The following is a 17587-nucleotide window of genomic DNA, read 5'->3' on the forward strand; positions in this document are numbered from 1 at the left end:
AGACAACTAGAGTTTTCTTGTTTTGACACATTGAAGTGTGTTGCTAAAAAATTATTACATCGGCCCAACTGGGCCTTTGGAAAAATTATTAGTGTTTAGTCTTGTATAAGTCTAAATTTTCAGTCTTAATGGTTTTAAAAGGGCCTTAAAAAGTCTTACATTTTTCTTGATGAAACCTGCAGAAAACCTGATTTACGTACACATACATGCAAGTAACATATATGTTCTCAAGGCAAAAAAAGATTCAAATGGCTGCGCCCACTCGTACGCAAACGATAAAGTCAATAAAATAAATGTACACATATGTGCCAGTAAAATATATGTTCATATATGTATAAAGCATATATGTTTAGAACAAATACTGTTGAATAAAAAAATAAAAGTATGAGTGAAAATACTATGAAAGTCAATGGTTACTGGTTTCCAGCTTTATAAAAAATATATTATTTTGTGTTCAATGTGCCTTTTTTTTTTACAAGATGTGATCTAAAGGCCTTTTCCACTGAGCACGATTAAAGGGCACAAATGTATGATGCTCTTGAATCAAAAGAATATATGCCAATGAAGTTACAGTATTCACACCAGTCTTGATCAATCACAACAACACAAATCAAAAATTTCTAATCAACCAGTTTGCAGATTTTATTCATTTTTTTGGGTCATGATAAAGTAGGCCTCTCTGTTAGATTTGAGCTTTAAATCACTTGTCTGGAGCTGCTGTAGTTGCACAAAAAGGTGAAAAAAGAGTAATAGCATAGACAGTGCTGTAGAAAAGTATTTTGGAAAAGAATGGATGTTGAGTGGGGGATATCTTTGGTGTTTGGGAACAGAGCTTCTGATAATAGTCACAGTGACTAGAAAAACATCAGCAAAAAAAGTTCTGTGGCAAAGAATATCTGAGAAAATTGGATTCAATGGTAAGTTTGAAATATTTTTCTAAAGTTCCTGTAGATAGTCAATAATCAGGGATGAACATTTGTAATAATTTTCTACAAGTCTTCTGTCTTCATGTCTTCATTAATTCAGTGATACAGCATAGCACCTCAAATTTAATACCTCAAATTGCCATAAGTTTAGATGATATTGCAAATTTATTAAATTATATTTTATAATTAATTAAAACTAAAAAAACAGGGACTAAGCAGAAGGAAAGGGAAAGAGAAAGTAATAACTTTTATTAACTCTTATTAATTTTTTTTTCAGGGTGAAATGTTAAAGTATATTAGGCTACTCGAATTAAATGGACTTACTATTTTTACAGTCCGAATTGTTGACTGACTAGTAGTTTGCCTACTATCACGTTGGAATAAAGAGTCGACTAAATTACACGGAAAGGTATATTCTGTGGATTTAGAGTGAATTATTTAAAAACACACATGCAAATATGTGTGTGTGTGTGTGTGTATATATATATATATATATATATATATATATATATATATATATATATATATATATATATATATATATATATATATATATATATATATATATATATATATATATATATATATATATATAAACACACACACACACACACACACACACAYATATATATATATATATATATATATATATATATATATATATGTTTGTGTGTGTGTGTGTGTGTATATATATATATATATATATATATATATATATATATATATATATATATATATATATTTTATATATATATATATATATATATATATATATATATATATATATATATAAAAATATAAAATGTATTTTTTTTTATTATTTTATTTTATTATTACAATTTTTTTTTTAAAGAGTCTCGTTTTCCTTAGTATATTTATCCTTGGCTGATCACATGCCTGATGGGCTATTCATCTTGTATTATCATGTCACACTCACTGTGAAAGGCCCTTATATCTCATTTCCCTGTGAAGTTTCAGCCCAAAATACACCACAAATCATTTATTATAATTTATAGACCTCTTTACAAGTTTTAAAACCTTTAACATTTCTTATACATGGTTTGCTGATACAAAATGGACAGTAGCAAAGTTGTCTGTTAGATACTTTTGTTTCAAATACACACAATTTCAAATTATCTAACATGAATTTAAAACATCTGTTGGACAAGGTAACAACACCCCCAAAGCAAATCAGTCAGGGAATCATTTAAAGTAAGGATATTGTGATGTGTTCCCTGAAGAATCTCAGGACTATAATCAATGTATTTAAAGACATTCAGAAACAGCTTGAAGTGTACTTTGTGCTGTGTAACTTTGCAAATCTTTTAATGTTCAAAAATCAGCATTATGCACAAAAATACATTTAACCTTGAGCTTAAAAAGATAATAAAAAAATTATAGCCACTGCTATAGCTTACTGTAATACTAAAGCCAGGATTGACTTGTGAGTTAGATAGACCATGGCAGATGAGCTCTTTGACTGGACAGAAGGATGATGTCGCTTTCCTCTTTGGGCTACAGTGCGTGGATTACTGCTGGAGAGACAGATGTGCTTTCTGCAGGGCACCTCATCAACATGAAGGAGCGCAGTGCAGAGAACTTCCCATCACTGACCTCCACAATCCATCCTTCTCACCTAACCCTTGCCCAGGCCAGTTAAACGGACCATATATCTGCGCATGATGTTACAGAGGAATCCTTCTGATTGCAGCCGTACCCCAGAGAGGACTAATTGAGCCCTTGCTGGTGGACATTTAATATGCCTAACAAGCTGAGGTGAGGCTCTCTGATGAATGCATGTGAGATTTCGCTAACAACGCTTGCTCTAAACTAATGAGCAGGGTTAGTTCTGTAACCCCTGTGGGTAAGTTGGAGAGATGATTGCCGGATGGGTGTGTGTGAACGGTGTGTTCGTGTCCATCTGCAAGTGCGTATGTGTCTGCCTTGCGGGACGCACGCTGACAGATCAAGGGAACGGATCGTCTGACAGATAAGTGGAGCTCTTTTGGACATGGTGCCGGGAAGCGGTATTATCTGTCTGAAGTGCATTTGCTGCACACAGGCACATCATTTGTATCATCTGGATTAGATCTCACTTTTAAGAGCCTTTAAGAATATAAAATGGTGTCTGTTTAGCCTCTTCACAAAAATGCAGTACTTTGGATTTAAAGCAGGTCTTTTTCTGGAAGCTAGTGGGTGTACTGTATGTATTTGTGGGTATTTTCTCAATATGTTTAGGGCTGTTAAACCACTCCAGCTTTTTATCCATTAATGGGACAGTGGAGAGTGTGGGCTTCCCGTTTTAGTACTTCCTTCTAAACTTCCAATGATGCCACAGTGCCATCCTCCAAAGTACAAAGCCTAATTGGACACTTCACACACACTTTCACCTCCTTGATGGTAATTGCCACCCAGCTCGGTTGGGCTCATGGTGGCTGAACATGCACAGAACAGATGGGCCCTTCAGCATGGCTTCTCAGCAACTCCCTTATCGGGCATTTGGAAATTACCTATTCAACCGTCCAACAGAGCCCCTGCTAAATAGGGGATCTGGAGCTGCAATCCATTGGTGTACCAGGCCTTTTTCCCTCAAAAGCTGGCCTGAATTCGCTGGGCCAGTGCCTAGATTATATCAGAATGGCATTAGTCCATGAAAAGAGGCCCGTAATATGACATAGCCTCAGACTGAATGATGCTTGATGCTCCTAATTCGCTGAACACCGCTGGATCTGAGAGAAAGGCGCACCGGAGTTGACGTTCAACAGCTGTGATTTATTATGACGTGCCTCTCGCTCGCCATTCAGCCTCGCCGTACAGATTTATTTGGTGAAAATATGAGCATAAAGGTTAAATTTGATTCCAATCACACTTCCTCGCTGTTATCGAAAGCGAAAGCGATTGTTCTCTCCGCCCTTGTTGAGTTTCATCGAAGGTGCTGTAGTGCTGTAAATTTAATGAATCTCTAATTGTTCAGCTCATCGACTTGGCAAGCTGGCCTTGTCTGTCTCGATGATGCATTCTTACCGATTCTGACAGGTCATCAACATGAAGCTTCAGCCATTGTGAACCTATTATGCAGCGGGTGTATTCATGTCAGGCCAGAAGAGAAGGCGAATGAAGGAAAAGCATCTGTGTCAGCCTCTGTATTAAATCTAGAGGCGACCCGACTGTTGAAGCCGTTAAACCGTACCACAGCACCCAGTAGGACTAAATCACGTTCTTTACGATCTATTTATCCCTGTCACAACACCAAATTGGATCGCTTTCTTTGTAATTGCCGCGACTGAGAAAAACACCGCAAATTAACCAGCATTCTTGAACTGTTCGGTCTGGAATTGATAGGCTTATTTAAACTTGCCCTGAGTTTATGGCTCTTGTTGATTCAGATGCTTTTGAATTGCCATTACATCGACAGTCTGATCTCGCGCTGATCCTGAAAGTTTATGTTGGGTGTAAAAACATGCCGGCAATGTATCCCAGATACAGGAAGTTTCTTTGCGAGAGCTACACAGCAAGGGTGAATGAGATCTTTAGAAGGTGGCAATCTGATGTCAGGGTTTTGTTGTTGTTGTTTTTCAGCTTATCGTTTCTGCTGGCGGTGTCGGAGGTGGATGGATATAGAATACGAAATGACCGCTGCGCAGTGTGTAAGGTGGAAAGACATCTGTGTATGATGGAACTCCTGGCGTGAGGGAAATGAAAGTTTGGTTAATGTAGTTATCTTCTGACAACATGCTTTGTCAGTCTGCATTCAGGTGGTCTGAACTCATGGAGCAGGTGGGCCTGGAGTTATATTGCTCTAAGGAACAATGCCATACGTTAAGATTAGGTCCTCGTGCGTCTGTCAGATCTTTGTTTCTTGCTATATTTCTGCAGTCACACGTCAGGAGGTGGGTGGAGAATGATATCTTGTTTGCTTCTTGACAACGGCGTGCTGAAAGAAAAATGAAAAGGATGACGATAATGTTTGTGTGAAAGACGACCCCCTCCCGTAGACCTGTCCGCCTCATGCGGCTCCTTGAGCCATTCAGACCTGCCAATTTAGAGAAGAAAATTGCCAAAAGTGCTTAGAAATGAAGGGGTGTCCAAAAAAACGAGAAGCCGGTGCATGGGGTGTAATTTGTGGAAGGATGGGTAGATGTAGGTCATTTTTAGGAGAGACGACTGTGGCAGCGTGGCAGATAGCTTCATTTGTGAGGTAAAGCACTCCATGAGGAGCTGATCAAATGTGCCGAGATGCAGGAAGGCAGGATGAACAATGAAGAGATTACTGGATACCTGAGTGGAACAAATGTTGTCTGTGATATGTGATTGTATAACAGAACAGTGGGACTCAGGCACAGATAAAACTCTCTCCTGAGGCTGTGGTTAAAAGGGAAGGATGCGGTGATTGTTGTGTCTATCTTTGGTACATTTGTTGTCCTGCTTGCTGTTTTTAACCCCCCTATTAAGCCTCCTGACATAAACCAGGCGCAGTGATACAAAACAGAGCCAAATATATTTTTTAAAACATTAGAAAGAGTGAGATCAAACATACGAAAGCATGACTTTCAGAAGTGTCTAACTTTTTATGATTGTGTGAATGCAAGTTTAAAGTTTCTAATATGTCAACCATTGTGTGGGCTTAACAAGACAACAACTTCCTAAATTTCAAGGTCACAGCTTAGTCCTATTTAAGGTTATCCTAACAGGAGTAAAGAGCCATTTTAAGCATATTTGCACTAAAATGAAAGTGGGTTTTTCAGAACAGTGATCAAAATCCCTTGCAGAGATTCCCTCGCAGATATTGGTGTTTAGTCTGCCACATGGTGTTAACCCCCTTAATTATAAAAACAAACCCTGTTTAACTTGCTTAAATGTCCAGTTGTCACAGACTTGGTGAGCTGATCTAAAGTGACTGAAACTGAAAGGGACCTCTAGCAAAGTTAGATGGCCATTGGGAAGGAGGTGGGTGTCCCAACACCCGCGAGACCTGGGATAAAATGGGGCAAGATAAAAGGAGATGGAAGAATGAGGAGAAATGGAAAACACAGGGGAGAGATGAAAATAAAAATAAAATTAGGGTTCGGTTCTCTAAACATCAGTCCTCAACCAGATGGGAGATCTGATGACGATGTGCTGGGAGTCCTATGGAGGAATTTATCCACCTGTCTATCTTCTGGTGTCCAGCGACGGTTTCTTTAGCTGGCAGAACGCTCTTGTCGCCCGCTCCGCTTCCGCTATAGTTGATGGTAGCAGGCTTTGGCTTCATGGCAGACGGCAGCAACTCCCCTAGTCTTTGCTGGGATGTCTCCTGGCTCTTTCCCTGCCAATGGTGAGCCCAGCGTTCCCTGCTCCTCTTCATGCAGGGAGACAGCAGCAGGCAGACCGCTCCTTCGCCAGCCTCTAGCCACCCTGGCACCCTCTGGCAGACAAACGGGCTTCTCCTCCACGTGGGTTAACTCCTGAACACTCGTTCTCCTTCTCAGCAGTGAGGGCATCTGGACAGCATGTCCCTCCTTCTCCCGAGATTCGGCACTGCTGTAGTAAAGTGGAAGAAGGAGGAGGAGAACCAACAAACTTTTAAATACCTTTTAATGAGAAAATAAAACAAACAGATGGCAGCTCCTCACAGAGACTGCTGTCAAACTGAAACCAAAAGCAAAACATAAAACCTCGAGGCCCGGTCCTCTCTCTCCACTGCTGTCTCTCCTTCTTTTATAATCTAGAGCTTCTCCTTGAGACTCGAGGCCAGTGCGCGACACAGGTGCATCGCCCTCATCGCATTCCCATGGCTCTTGGCCCTCCCCACACCCTACAGGGCCCTTTCAGTCCTATAAGAGAAGTTGGTCATGCTAAATCTGTGATTTCTAGAATATTGAATATAATGTAATGACATCTTTACAGTGTTACTCATTCAAGTGAAATGTTAAATGTCAGTGAAAGAGAAATGCATGACAGGACATGATAATGTGTCAAATCCCACTGCAGCAGGAATTGCCCTTAAGTTCAACAATGACCAGGGAAAGGATTAGTCTCCTTACTTAGTATCTCCAAACTGTAAAACTGCTCTTGCTTCCTGCATTTTTATATTAGTTTAAACACATTAACTTTTCTAGTCATCTCAACTTACATGAATCAATGTGACGAAAAAGAAAATTAAGACTAACTTAAAATTTCAGTTGAATCCTGTTTAACATATTGAAATGAGTTAAAGTAACATAAAACATTTGTCGTGATCATTTTTACAGTGCATATTTAAGAGAATTGGAACTTAAAACTCTGCTAGTGCCCTGGGGTCTCATTTATAAAACTTTGCATGGAAACCAACCTAAAGTAAACATACGTCAGAATATGTAGTAATTTATTTATTAATGATAATGGCTTGTATAACTATTTAAAGTGGTTCATTTAAGTTACTATAATTTACAGCTACGCACATTCTCCAATCAAGTATTTTATTTTATTTTTTTCTACAGCTTATAGCTTCTGCATGGGAAGTAGTATACACATATTTCCACCCCCATTTTCTGCCAATGCCATGTTTATAAATGAGACCTGATCTCTCATCCGCAGAAAAAAATCAAAGGAATAGACTAACCTTTGCTTAGGAGCATGCAAGTTTAATTAATTTAGGTCTGATGGAAACTTAACGTTCATAATCAAACTGGGGAAAGGCTGAAACCAAAGAGTGTGGAGAAGTCCGTGAAAGATGGAGGTTAAAGGTCGTGTTTTGGTGATGTTTTCTGCAGCAAGAGTTGGATCCCTTATACATATATATATATCATACAGTAAATGGAAATGTTTATCAGAAGCTACTGCTGTTCAGTTCCTTCCCTGCATTCATGGCCCAATCAGCCAGCATTTTTAATACAGGAAGATTAGCCCCCGTCACACACTAAAAAGGGTAAAGCAGTTCGGGTAAAGCAAAATAAATAAAAATACTAAAATGACAACTATTTGTTAATGAAAAGATTATGCAGCATTTCTGTCAGTGTTCTTGGTTGTTCTGGGTATTTCAAGCTGCTAAATTAATCTTTTTTTGGAGTCAAAAGTTTGCGCAGTTTCAACTTGGCTAAATTGGCTTTTTAGAGAGCAATATAATTTCTAATGCATTATTCACTTGGCAGTCATTGTCATGTAATTAGCTAGACAGCTAAAATAAAAAAGAATACAAGGGTGGTTTATTATGAGGTTGGCTGCATCGATGGGACTGTAATTCTATTTAAATAATGCTGTCACAACACACTGTGACTCACATTACTAAATAATGAGTAATATTTTTCTTGGACTTGAAATAGATTATGAGATACACTTTATAGAGGAGCTCATTTGATCCTGTCTGTTATACTGGAGTCTGTAATATTTTCATATTTTCTTTAATAATTGAAAGACTCCATCTCTACATCCCATCTTTTGCTATATTTGTATGAGTTTTGTGAAAGAGAGAGATTATATCAAAACAATAAAAGTATTATGCGGCTTTTATAGATCACATTTTACAGTCAGGTTTTATTAGTTAACATGAACTAATAAGGTGACACAATGGCGTAGTGGGTAGCATGATCGCCTCAACAAGAAGGTTGCTGGTATGATCCTCGGTTGGATCAGTTGGTGTTTCTGTGTGGAGTTTGCATGTTCTCCTCGTGTTTGCGTGGGTTTCCTCCGGGTGTTCTGGTTTCCCCCACAAATCAAAAGACATGCGGTACAGGTGAATTGGGTAAGCTAAATTGTCTTTAGTATATGTGTGTGAATGAGTGTGTGGATGTTTCCCAGTGATGGGTTGCAGCTGGAAAGGCATCCGCTGCGTAAAACATGTGCTGGATAAGTTGGTGGTTCATTTCGCTGTTTCCGACCCCTGACTAAAAAAGAGACTTAGCCAAAAAGAAAATGAATGACTGAATGAACTAATAATGAACAATACTTATAGAGCATTTACAGTGGCATAGCGCAAAATGTGGAGGGCCCCCTGTGAACGCGGGGAGGCGATCACAAATTGAGGAACGGGGAAGGAAGGCGGGGTGGAGCGACAATGCGGGGAAGCCTTCACAAACTGAGGAGCGATCACAAACCAAAAGTGGCGAGAGTGTCACGTACCCAGAAGTCATTCAATTTTAATGAAAACCGGCGGCGAGGAACATCGCGGCGCGTCTTCTCCTGTGTGGGCGTCGAGGAGAGTTGAAATCAAGTCAACTTTATGGTATGAGCTATGACCTGGCTATGACGCGGTTCGGCGGCAAGCAATCAGAATGAAGTAGTCCACCGCTTGAGAGTAGTTCAGAGAACACGTTCAGACCTGTTAACTTTGATTCCGACCACAGTTGTTCCCAAGAGTTTGATTACTGCGGTTGCCGGATTTTCAATTATTGAAAATTGCGACGACGTGGGGCCCCCTTGCCGCCTCTGGTTCATATTGACATGACCGTATCACGCATTTGTGGCAGATTTGTTGGCTGCACATCCATAATGCGAGGCTCCCCTTCCACCACATTCCAAAGGTGCTTTATTGGATTGAGAACTGGTGACTGTGGAGGCCATTTGAGTACAGTGAACTCCGTCATGTTTAAGGTTTTTTGAGTTACTGTTGCCTTTTTATCAGCTCTAACCAGTTTGGCCATTCTCCTCTGACCTCTGGCATCAACAAGGCATTTGCACCCACAGAACTGCCACTCACTGGATATTTTCTCTTTTTCTGACCATTCTCCGAGATGATGCGTGAAAATCCCAGTAAATCAGCAGTTTCTGAAATACTAAGACCAGCCCGTCTGGCACTAACAACCAAGCCACATTCAAAGTCTCTTAAATCACCTTTCCTCCCCATTCTGATGCTTTGTTTGAACTGCAGCAGATCGCCGTGACCATGTCTACATGCCTAAATGCATTGAGTTGCTGCCATATGATTAGCTGATTAGAAACTGCGTTAACAAGCAGTTGGACAGGTGTACCTAATAAAGTGGCCGGTGAGTGACATTATCTAATGGAACCTTGTTGTACAGTGTTATCCTTTTATTTGTATCCACACCCACATGTGTCTTAATCCTTTGCATATTAATAAATCAGACCAAAGTATCATTTTGATAACCCGTATTACGATTATTATTTATTACGCAAAATTATTTTCTAAAGTAATCTGAATCTTTCACTTTTTATCTGACGTAGAGAGAAAACTTTGAGCATTGAGCATTGTGCTTATTTGTGATTTAGGTCATTTATTGTGTTTAATTGTTCCTGTTTTACCCAACTGCTCAAGAAAAAAAGAAGAAGAAATAAAGAAATGACATGATGTTCTCATAAAAACGTTGTTTTAATTGTAACCTTTTATCACTTTAATCTTTTGGCGCCTGTGGACTTTTGCAACTCTGGTCACAATGGGGGGAAAAGTATGATGTGCAACTCTCTCCTAAACATATCCTTAGGTAATTTATCATTGGATTTAGAGCTGTGCTGGGTTTAATTGCATCCCATTTAATCAGACAGACGGTGTGAAATTGATCTAAATAAAGCTAATGATGTCATCCTTTCCCCATAAACAAGGCCAGGCAGGCTCACTCGTAAAGCTGTCATATCTTTCCACAATTAGTCAACCGCAACCATAAAGGAAACAAAAAATGCTCCCAAATATTTTGGGGGGCAGAATTTAAGCACATTAATAATGTAATAATTAACCGCAAATCCTGATTTAAGGTTTTTTTTTTTTCTTCTTCTTCTGGCATACCATAAGACTGTATATTATTATATGCATTTGTTTTTATTAAGAACATTTATTTTTCACCAAAATGGCCCTAAAGATTCTAAAAAGATCAGGGCCTGGCTAAGGTGTATGTGGGTTTAATGATGTGGCCACATGTTGATTTGTCAGTTGAATGTCTCAACATTTCGGCTTTGGTCACATGGTCAAGGAAGAAACAAAATTGCTACATAGGCTCATTCTGAAAACGTACATAGCCCAATATAAATTTCTGAAAATGTAGCCAGAGCAACGTTATGACTGCTTTTCATCTTTAAAGCTTCCGGTAGGGGAAGTACCTCAATATGGACAGCTTTTCTGCTGTTACTAGTTTGTCCAGTTGCTTGACATGTTCGACGATGGATTTGATATGCAGAGTGGAGTTGACCGCGACAGTGGGGATCAAGTTCGGTGTAGAACGGTTCCAGATAGCAGGTATGACAAAAAACAAAAGGTACAAAACAAAATATACAAGTAAATAACAGGGTGAGAATGTGGTAAAATCTGAAAACGTGGTAAAAATCAGGGGGCTTTCCTTTTTCTGGATTGCTTTTTAAAACACTGCGGTTGGGCTTAGGAAAGGGGGTGGGCGGGTCAAGTGGTGCTTTTTAAAACACTATTGGTTGAGTTTAGGAAAGGGGGAGGGGCGTTTTTGATCGGTTGGTCAGTCAGTAAATCAGTTAGTCAACAGGTGGATTTATGTGAGAACAGCAGGCACGAATGGCGCTCGTGTGGGAAATTTGAGGTCTGAAAAAGTATACATAGCGCCCTTGAGTGGATTTGCGAAAACTAAAGCTGCAAAAAAAAAAATTAGCTCCTGGGACGTATTTAGCTCTCTTCAGAAATGTATATGGGGGTACGTAATCAGAATGAGCCTGGTTGTAAAATTTGCTCTGCTCTTTTCTGCTCTTTAGTCTTTCTTCTCTGGCTTGACTGCTATCTTTTCTTTAGGCCTTACTCTCTGCTCATCTTCTCTCTCTCTCTATCTCTCTCTCTCTCTCTCTCTCTCTCTCTCTCTCAGGTAACTTTAATTACATTTAAGCTGGGTACAATTAATATCATATGTTTTTATGATTTCATGTTTTATAATTTTATACAATTTGTTTGTAACTAATTCAGTGTAACCATAGCAACTTATTGTCATTGAATAATTTCATTTTCAAGTGTTCTGTGAATTAGTTTTGACTTAAAATCAAAGGGCACCTATTTTACCCTGTGAAATTGCTCTAATCCATTAAAAGCATGCACTGTTTTAAAAATGTTTTAAGCTTGTAAAACTCATTATTGATCACATTTGATGATGGTTGATGATCACAGCGAGCTGAACAGATCTTTTAATCCCAGTTGTTTGCGCATATCCTGTGTTGTGGATAGGATTATATGTGTTACTAGACATGGTAATATGCAGCTGTCAATCTATTCAGTGGGCAGGGAAACCGCACTCTTACATCACTTTGCGGTCGGCCTCAAAATGGGATTTGGATCCGATTTTAACCATCAGAAATAAATACATTTATTGTGTTTCTATCATCCTAACATGACTATGGACACACTATACATAGTTCTGTCCAAACAGCTTCCAAACGATGGTTTTCATCACAGGTTCCCATTAACACTTAACTGCTCTATATTGCAATACAATACGATCACATAACTGCACTGCTCTCCCACATTTTCAGCTATTAAAACTGCCCTTTTATCAGTTTTTGGTATAAGATTGCAGAGGGATTTTTGACTAGAAATGTACATTTTTCACCATTATACTTATAACTTTTTAGCCATTGGACAGAACTACAGTTAAAACTGCAAAATGTGTTGTATGTAAAAGAAGACAGCGGTCTGAAAATATCCTTTGCACTGGGGGGTGCTCTGATTATTCATTTGCATATCATGTCTTTTGTTACACTGTTTGCAATAATGAATGGATGGACATTTGCCAGCGCACTGCTAATGATCTCCAAGCCATAATTGCTCTAATTGCTTTACTTGTAAATAGAGTCCTCTGTCACACGAGACTATCACTCAAATATATGCTTTTACGATTGAATCTTGTCAAGAGGCAGTGTTAACTAGAAGAGGGGCTCAATTTTGGTGCTGCATTGTTTAAGAGCCTGACCTGAGCCATTCAGAGATATTAAAATGAAATGAATTCCCTTTAGTCTCAATAAATCTTGCATTCCTATTTTACTGCCACTCTTTTAATTCGCCCGTCCTGTCTCCCGGCCCAAATTTGCATTTGCTCAAGATTTTAATAGTGACCTTCTCTCATATATATATATATATATATATATATATCTCAAGCAGAAATGCACTCAGGAGAACAAATCTGCACACTTAGCATGTCCTGTCGCTCAAACCAGTGACTCAGCAAGAGACTCGTGTCTCTGTTGTAAACTATTATTACACCTAAACTATTTGCGCTCCACAACGCTGGTTTTACTGCACACCTGCTTGTATGGGTTTAATGAGCAGGTTCGGCTTGCGATTTTACATTTTCCACTTCATGACATTTTGACGTACGTTCAAGTAAACAAAAGCAATCTCTTGGCCTTCAGCATGAGCTTCTGGATGGGTTATTGTTGTGGAAAGGGGCCTTCGGAGAAATGCGTGCGGAATTATTAGGATGGGAACTTTTAGATGGCAAATAGGCCAAATAAACCAAAGTTAATATTGGCGCTCTGCACTCCCACATGACTTTTAAAGAAAGCTTACAACATATTCACTGAACTTTTGAATGGGATCTCAGGGTACGAATGTCAGCCCTTTAGTCCTCTTCATTTTGAGAGATGTTATAATGGCAGATAACACTCCTCTTGAGGTGCACTTAAATTGCCAATCCATTCCTGTAATCCACCGGGATATTTCCAGACTTTAATTTAAGATGGAAATAGTTGCTAGCTTGGCATATTCTGTGCACCAAGGTACATTTCAATTAATGTGACTATATATACAAATGTTGTGTGTGTGTGTGTGTGTGTGTGTATATAAATATATATATATATATATATATATATATATATATATATATATATATATATATATATATATATATATATATATATATATATATATATATATATAAATTTATGCCCAGAGTTTGTTGCTTGGCAAAATATAACTTGTAAAAGCAATACAGAATTGCACAACAGAGTGGTTCTGCTCTATCAGGCACACTTAAAAGTGCCGGGTGACTCGACTTGATATTCATATTTACTTTGGCATAAGAAAAGTGGGTTTTGCGCTGTGGGAGCTGTGTAATATTACGGCAAATAGAGATGGGATGAGACTGTGAGGAGAATTACAATGTAGTCAGCGAGCTGATTTAAAGGCTTTAAAATGGAGCTGGAAGTTTTAATGTGTCCATCTGAATGTTGTGCGGACTCGGCGAGCTGCTGCGATTGTAACACAGGCTTTCTGCTGAGCGAAACACTTTCTGTCAATCGAGTACAAGGGTCACCGCTTGACAGATCGTCCTTGACTTCGGACAGTGGCCGTTTTTCCTCATGGAACCATTATTCTTATGGTCTGAATTGTATTATGTTCTACTTGCATGCTGCCAACAGACTTCAGGTTAGTTGGGGTCTTAATATTTATGATTTTTTTAGCAGACATTCTGAAATTGGTTCAGTTTCTTGGCCAAATGCCATGCTTGTATTAGATGATACTCTCGGGGCTGTTTTGACTACTAGATGACAGCACCAATGAGAGTGTTACTTAATACAAAAACAGCATTTGGCCAAAAAATTAATTTTTCTTTCATTTATAAAGTTTTTAGAGTTATATAAAATGATGTTAAGCAAATAACTGTGGATTATAAATATAGGATAGTTTAAATCAATAGAGGGTTTACAGGTTTAACAACAAAAAGTACACTAACAATTATTCATTTGTGTTCTGATTTGATGCAGTTTTTTAAACAAAACTATGGATATGTTATTTTAAATAAAGAATTGTATCCTTGCAAACAAAACCTGTCAGCAAGCTTTTAGTAACAAAAAAATGAAAACGACAAAAACAACAATTGGATTAATTACAATTAAATTAAATTTAACAGTAAACTAGATATTAAAGTTTGAGGACAAACTTTATGGTGGCTTGAAAAGCCGAATCTGAAAGTTTGAAGTGGTTGAATTAGCATGTTACTAGCATGATTCTAGCATGAATTAGCATGCTACTAGGATAATTCTAGCATGAATTAGCATGTTAGTAGCATGATTCTTACATGAATTAGCATGTTGTTAGCATGATTCTAGCATGAATTAGCATGTTACTAGCATGATTCTTACATGAATTAGCATGTTGTTAGCATGATTCTAGCATGAATTAGCATGTTACTAGCATGATTCTAGCATGAATTAGCATGTTGTTAGCATAAATCTAGCATAAATTAGCATGTTACTAGCATGATTCTAGCATGAATTAGCATGTTGTTAGCATGATTCTAGCATGAATTAGCATTTTACTAGGCGGTTGCTAGGGTGTTTTAAGTGGTTGCTAGGTGGTTGCTAAGGTGGTGCAAGGCAGTTGCTAAGGTGGTCTGACTAGTTGCTAGGTGGTTGCTAGGGTGTTGCTAGACGGTTGCTAGGGTGTTTTGAGTGGTTGCTAGGTGGTTGCTAAGGTGGTGCTAGGCAGTTGCTAAGGTGTTCTGACTAGTTGCTAAGTGGTTACTAAGGTGTTGCAAGGTGGTCGCTAGGGTATTCTGAGTGGTTGCTAGGTGGTTGCTAAGGTGTTGCTAGGCGGTTGCTAGGGTGTTCTGAGTGGTTGCTAAGGTGTTGCTAGGTGGTTGCTAAGGTGTCCTAAGTGGTTGCTAGGGTATTCTGAGTGGTTGCTAAGGCGTTGCTAGGTGGTTGCTAGGGTGTCCTGAGTGGTTGCTAGGTGGTTGCTAAGGTGTTGCTAGGTGGTTGCTAGGGTGTCCTGAGTGGTTGCTAGGTGGTTGCTAGGCGGTTGCTAGGGTGTTCTGAGTGGTTGCTAGGTGGTTGCTAAGGTGTTGCTAGGTGGTTGCTAAGGTGTCCTGAGTGGTTGTTAGGTGGTTGCTAAGGTGTTGCTAGGCGGTTGCTAGGGTGTCCTAAGTGGTTGCTAGGTGGTTGCTAAGGTGTTGCTAGGCGGTTGCTAGGGTGTCCTAAGTGGTTGCTAGATGGTTGCTAGGGTGTTCTGAGTGGTTACTAAGGCGTTGCTAGGTGGTTGCTAGGGTGTCTTGAGTGGTTGCTAGGTGGTTGCTAAGGTGTTGCTAGGTGGTTGCTAGGGTGTCTTGAGTGGTTGCTAGGTGGTTGCTAAGGCGTTGCTAGGCAGTTGCTAGGGTGTTCTGAGTGGTTGCTAGGTGGTTGCTAAGGTGTTGCTAGGCGGTTGCTAAGGTGTCCCAAGTGGTTGCTAGGTGGTTGCTAGGTGGTTGCTAAGGTATTCTGAGTGGTTGCTAAGGCGTTGCTAGGCGGTTGCTAGGGTGTCCTGAGTGGTCGCTAGGCCCTTACTAAGGCATTACTAGGCCGTTGCTAGGTGGTTGCTAGGCGGTTGCTAGGGTAATTTTGGTGGTTGCTAGGCAGTTGCTAGGGTACCCTGGTTGGTTACTAGGCAAGCCTCACATACATGATTGATAAAACATTTATACTTAGTAAGCATTTCTAGCAAGTTACAGTACTGGGCTAGTCAATATTAGCATGTAGCTAGTCACTGCTAGCATGTGTAGCATATAGGAAGTTCCGTTTGCTAGCATGAGTCAAACGAGCCAATCTCCAAGTCTCTACGATGTTCTGATGCTGAGATATAGCTGTTGATGAATGGTTGCTAGGGTACTCTGTTTTGTTGCTATGGGCGAGGTTACAGAGTGAACCTGAATGTGGTTGGTTGTCTTAGTCGAATGAACCAACCCCCATGTCTCTATGACACTGCTATGCAAAGATATGCATCTTGGCCTATTTTAATGGAAGTCTATGGAATCAATTTGGGGGCGTGGCTTGTGAGCTTCATTATCATATTGAGATGCTCATTGGTTGTCTGAGTCAGATGAGCCATCCCCCAAGTCAATAGGACACTGCTATGCAAAGATATGCATGTAGGCCAGTTATTAACATGAGTCTAGTTTGAATTAGCATGTTACTAGCATGATTCTAGTACAAATTAGCATGTCATTAGCATGTTTCCAGTATGAGTTAGCATGTCATTAGCATGATTAGCATATGAGTAGCATGTTGCTAGCATGATTGGCATGTCATTAGCATGTTAGAATTATAAGCATTTGATAGCACAGCTAATTACATTCTATAGGACAGTTGCTAGGGTGCAGTATGTGGTAGTTAGGGGTGTGGCTAGAAAGTTAAAAGGCCATCAGTGATTGGCTGCTGGCTAGACTGAGTTAAATGAGCTCAGCCATTAGTCTCTATGACAGTCTGATGCAGAGTTATGAGCTCACAAAGTTTGATCCCATGTTAAGTCAATGAGAGTCTTTTGTAATGGAAGTCTACGGGACAGTTGCTAGGGTGCAGTATGTGGTAGTTAGGGGTGTGGCTAGAAAGTTAAAAGCTCATCAGTTATTGGCAGTTTGGTAGACTGAGTTAAATGAGCTCAGCCATTAGTCTGTATGACAGTCTGATGCAGAGTTATGAGCTCACAAAGTTTGATCCCATGTTAAGTCAATGAGAGTCTTTTGAATGGAAGTCTACGGGACAGTTGCTAGGGTGCCATAAGTGGTTGATAGGGAGTGGCTAGTAAGTCTAAAGGTCATCAGTGATTGGCTGCTGACTAGACTGAGTTGAATGGGGCCTGACTCTAGTCTGTAGGACAGTCTGATGCAGAGTTATGAGCTCACAAAGGTTGACTCAATGTTAAGTCAATGGCAGTCTTTTACAATGGAAGTCTATGGGACAGTTGCTAGGGTGCCAAAAGTGGTTGCTAGGGAGTGGCTAGTAAGTTTAAAGGTCATCAGTTATTGGCTGCTGGCTAGACTGAGTTAAATGAGCCCAGT

At 39.5% G+C, this 17587-nt stretch overlaps 1 protein-coding gene across 1 annotated transcript in view; it reads left to right on the forward strand.

Annotated features, from left to right (window-relative positions):
* tenm2a (teneurin transmembrane protein 2a) overlaps nt 1-17587 on the forward strand; it is a 1361633-nt gene that overhangs the window by 58034 nt on the left and 1286012 nt on the right. The window contains exon 3 of the mRNA XM_073921891.1: nt 2489-2702. The gene's annotated coding sequence lies outside the window, so the exon portion shown is untranslated. The remainder of the gene's footprint in view (nt 1-2488; nt 2703-17587) is intronic.

Source organism: Danio rerio, chromosome 14, assembly GCF_049306965.1.
Source record: "Danio rerio strain Tuebingen ecotype United States chromosome 14, GRCz12tu, whole genome shotgun sequence".
Lineage (NCBI taxonomy): Eukaryota > Metazoa > Chordata > Actinopteri > Cypriniformes > Danionidae > Danio > Danio rerio.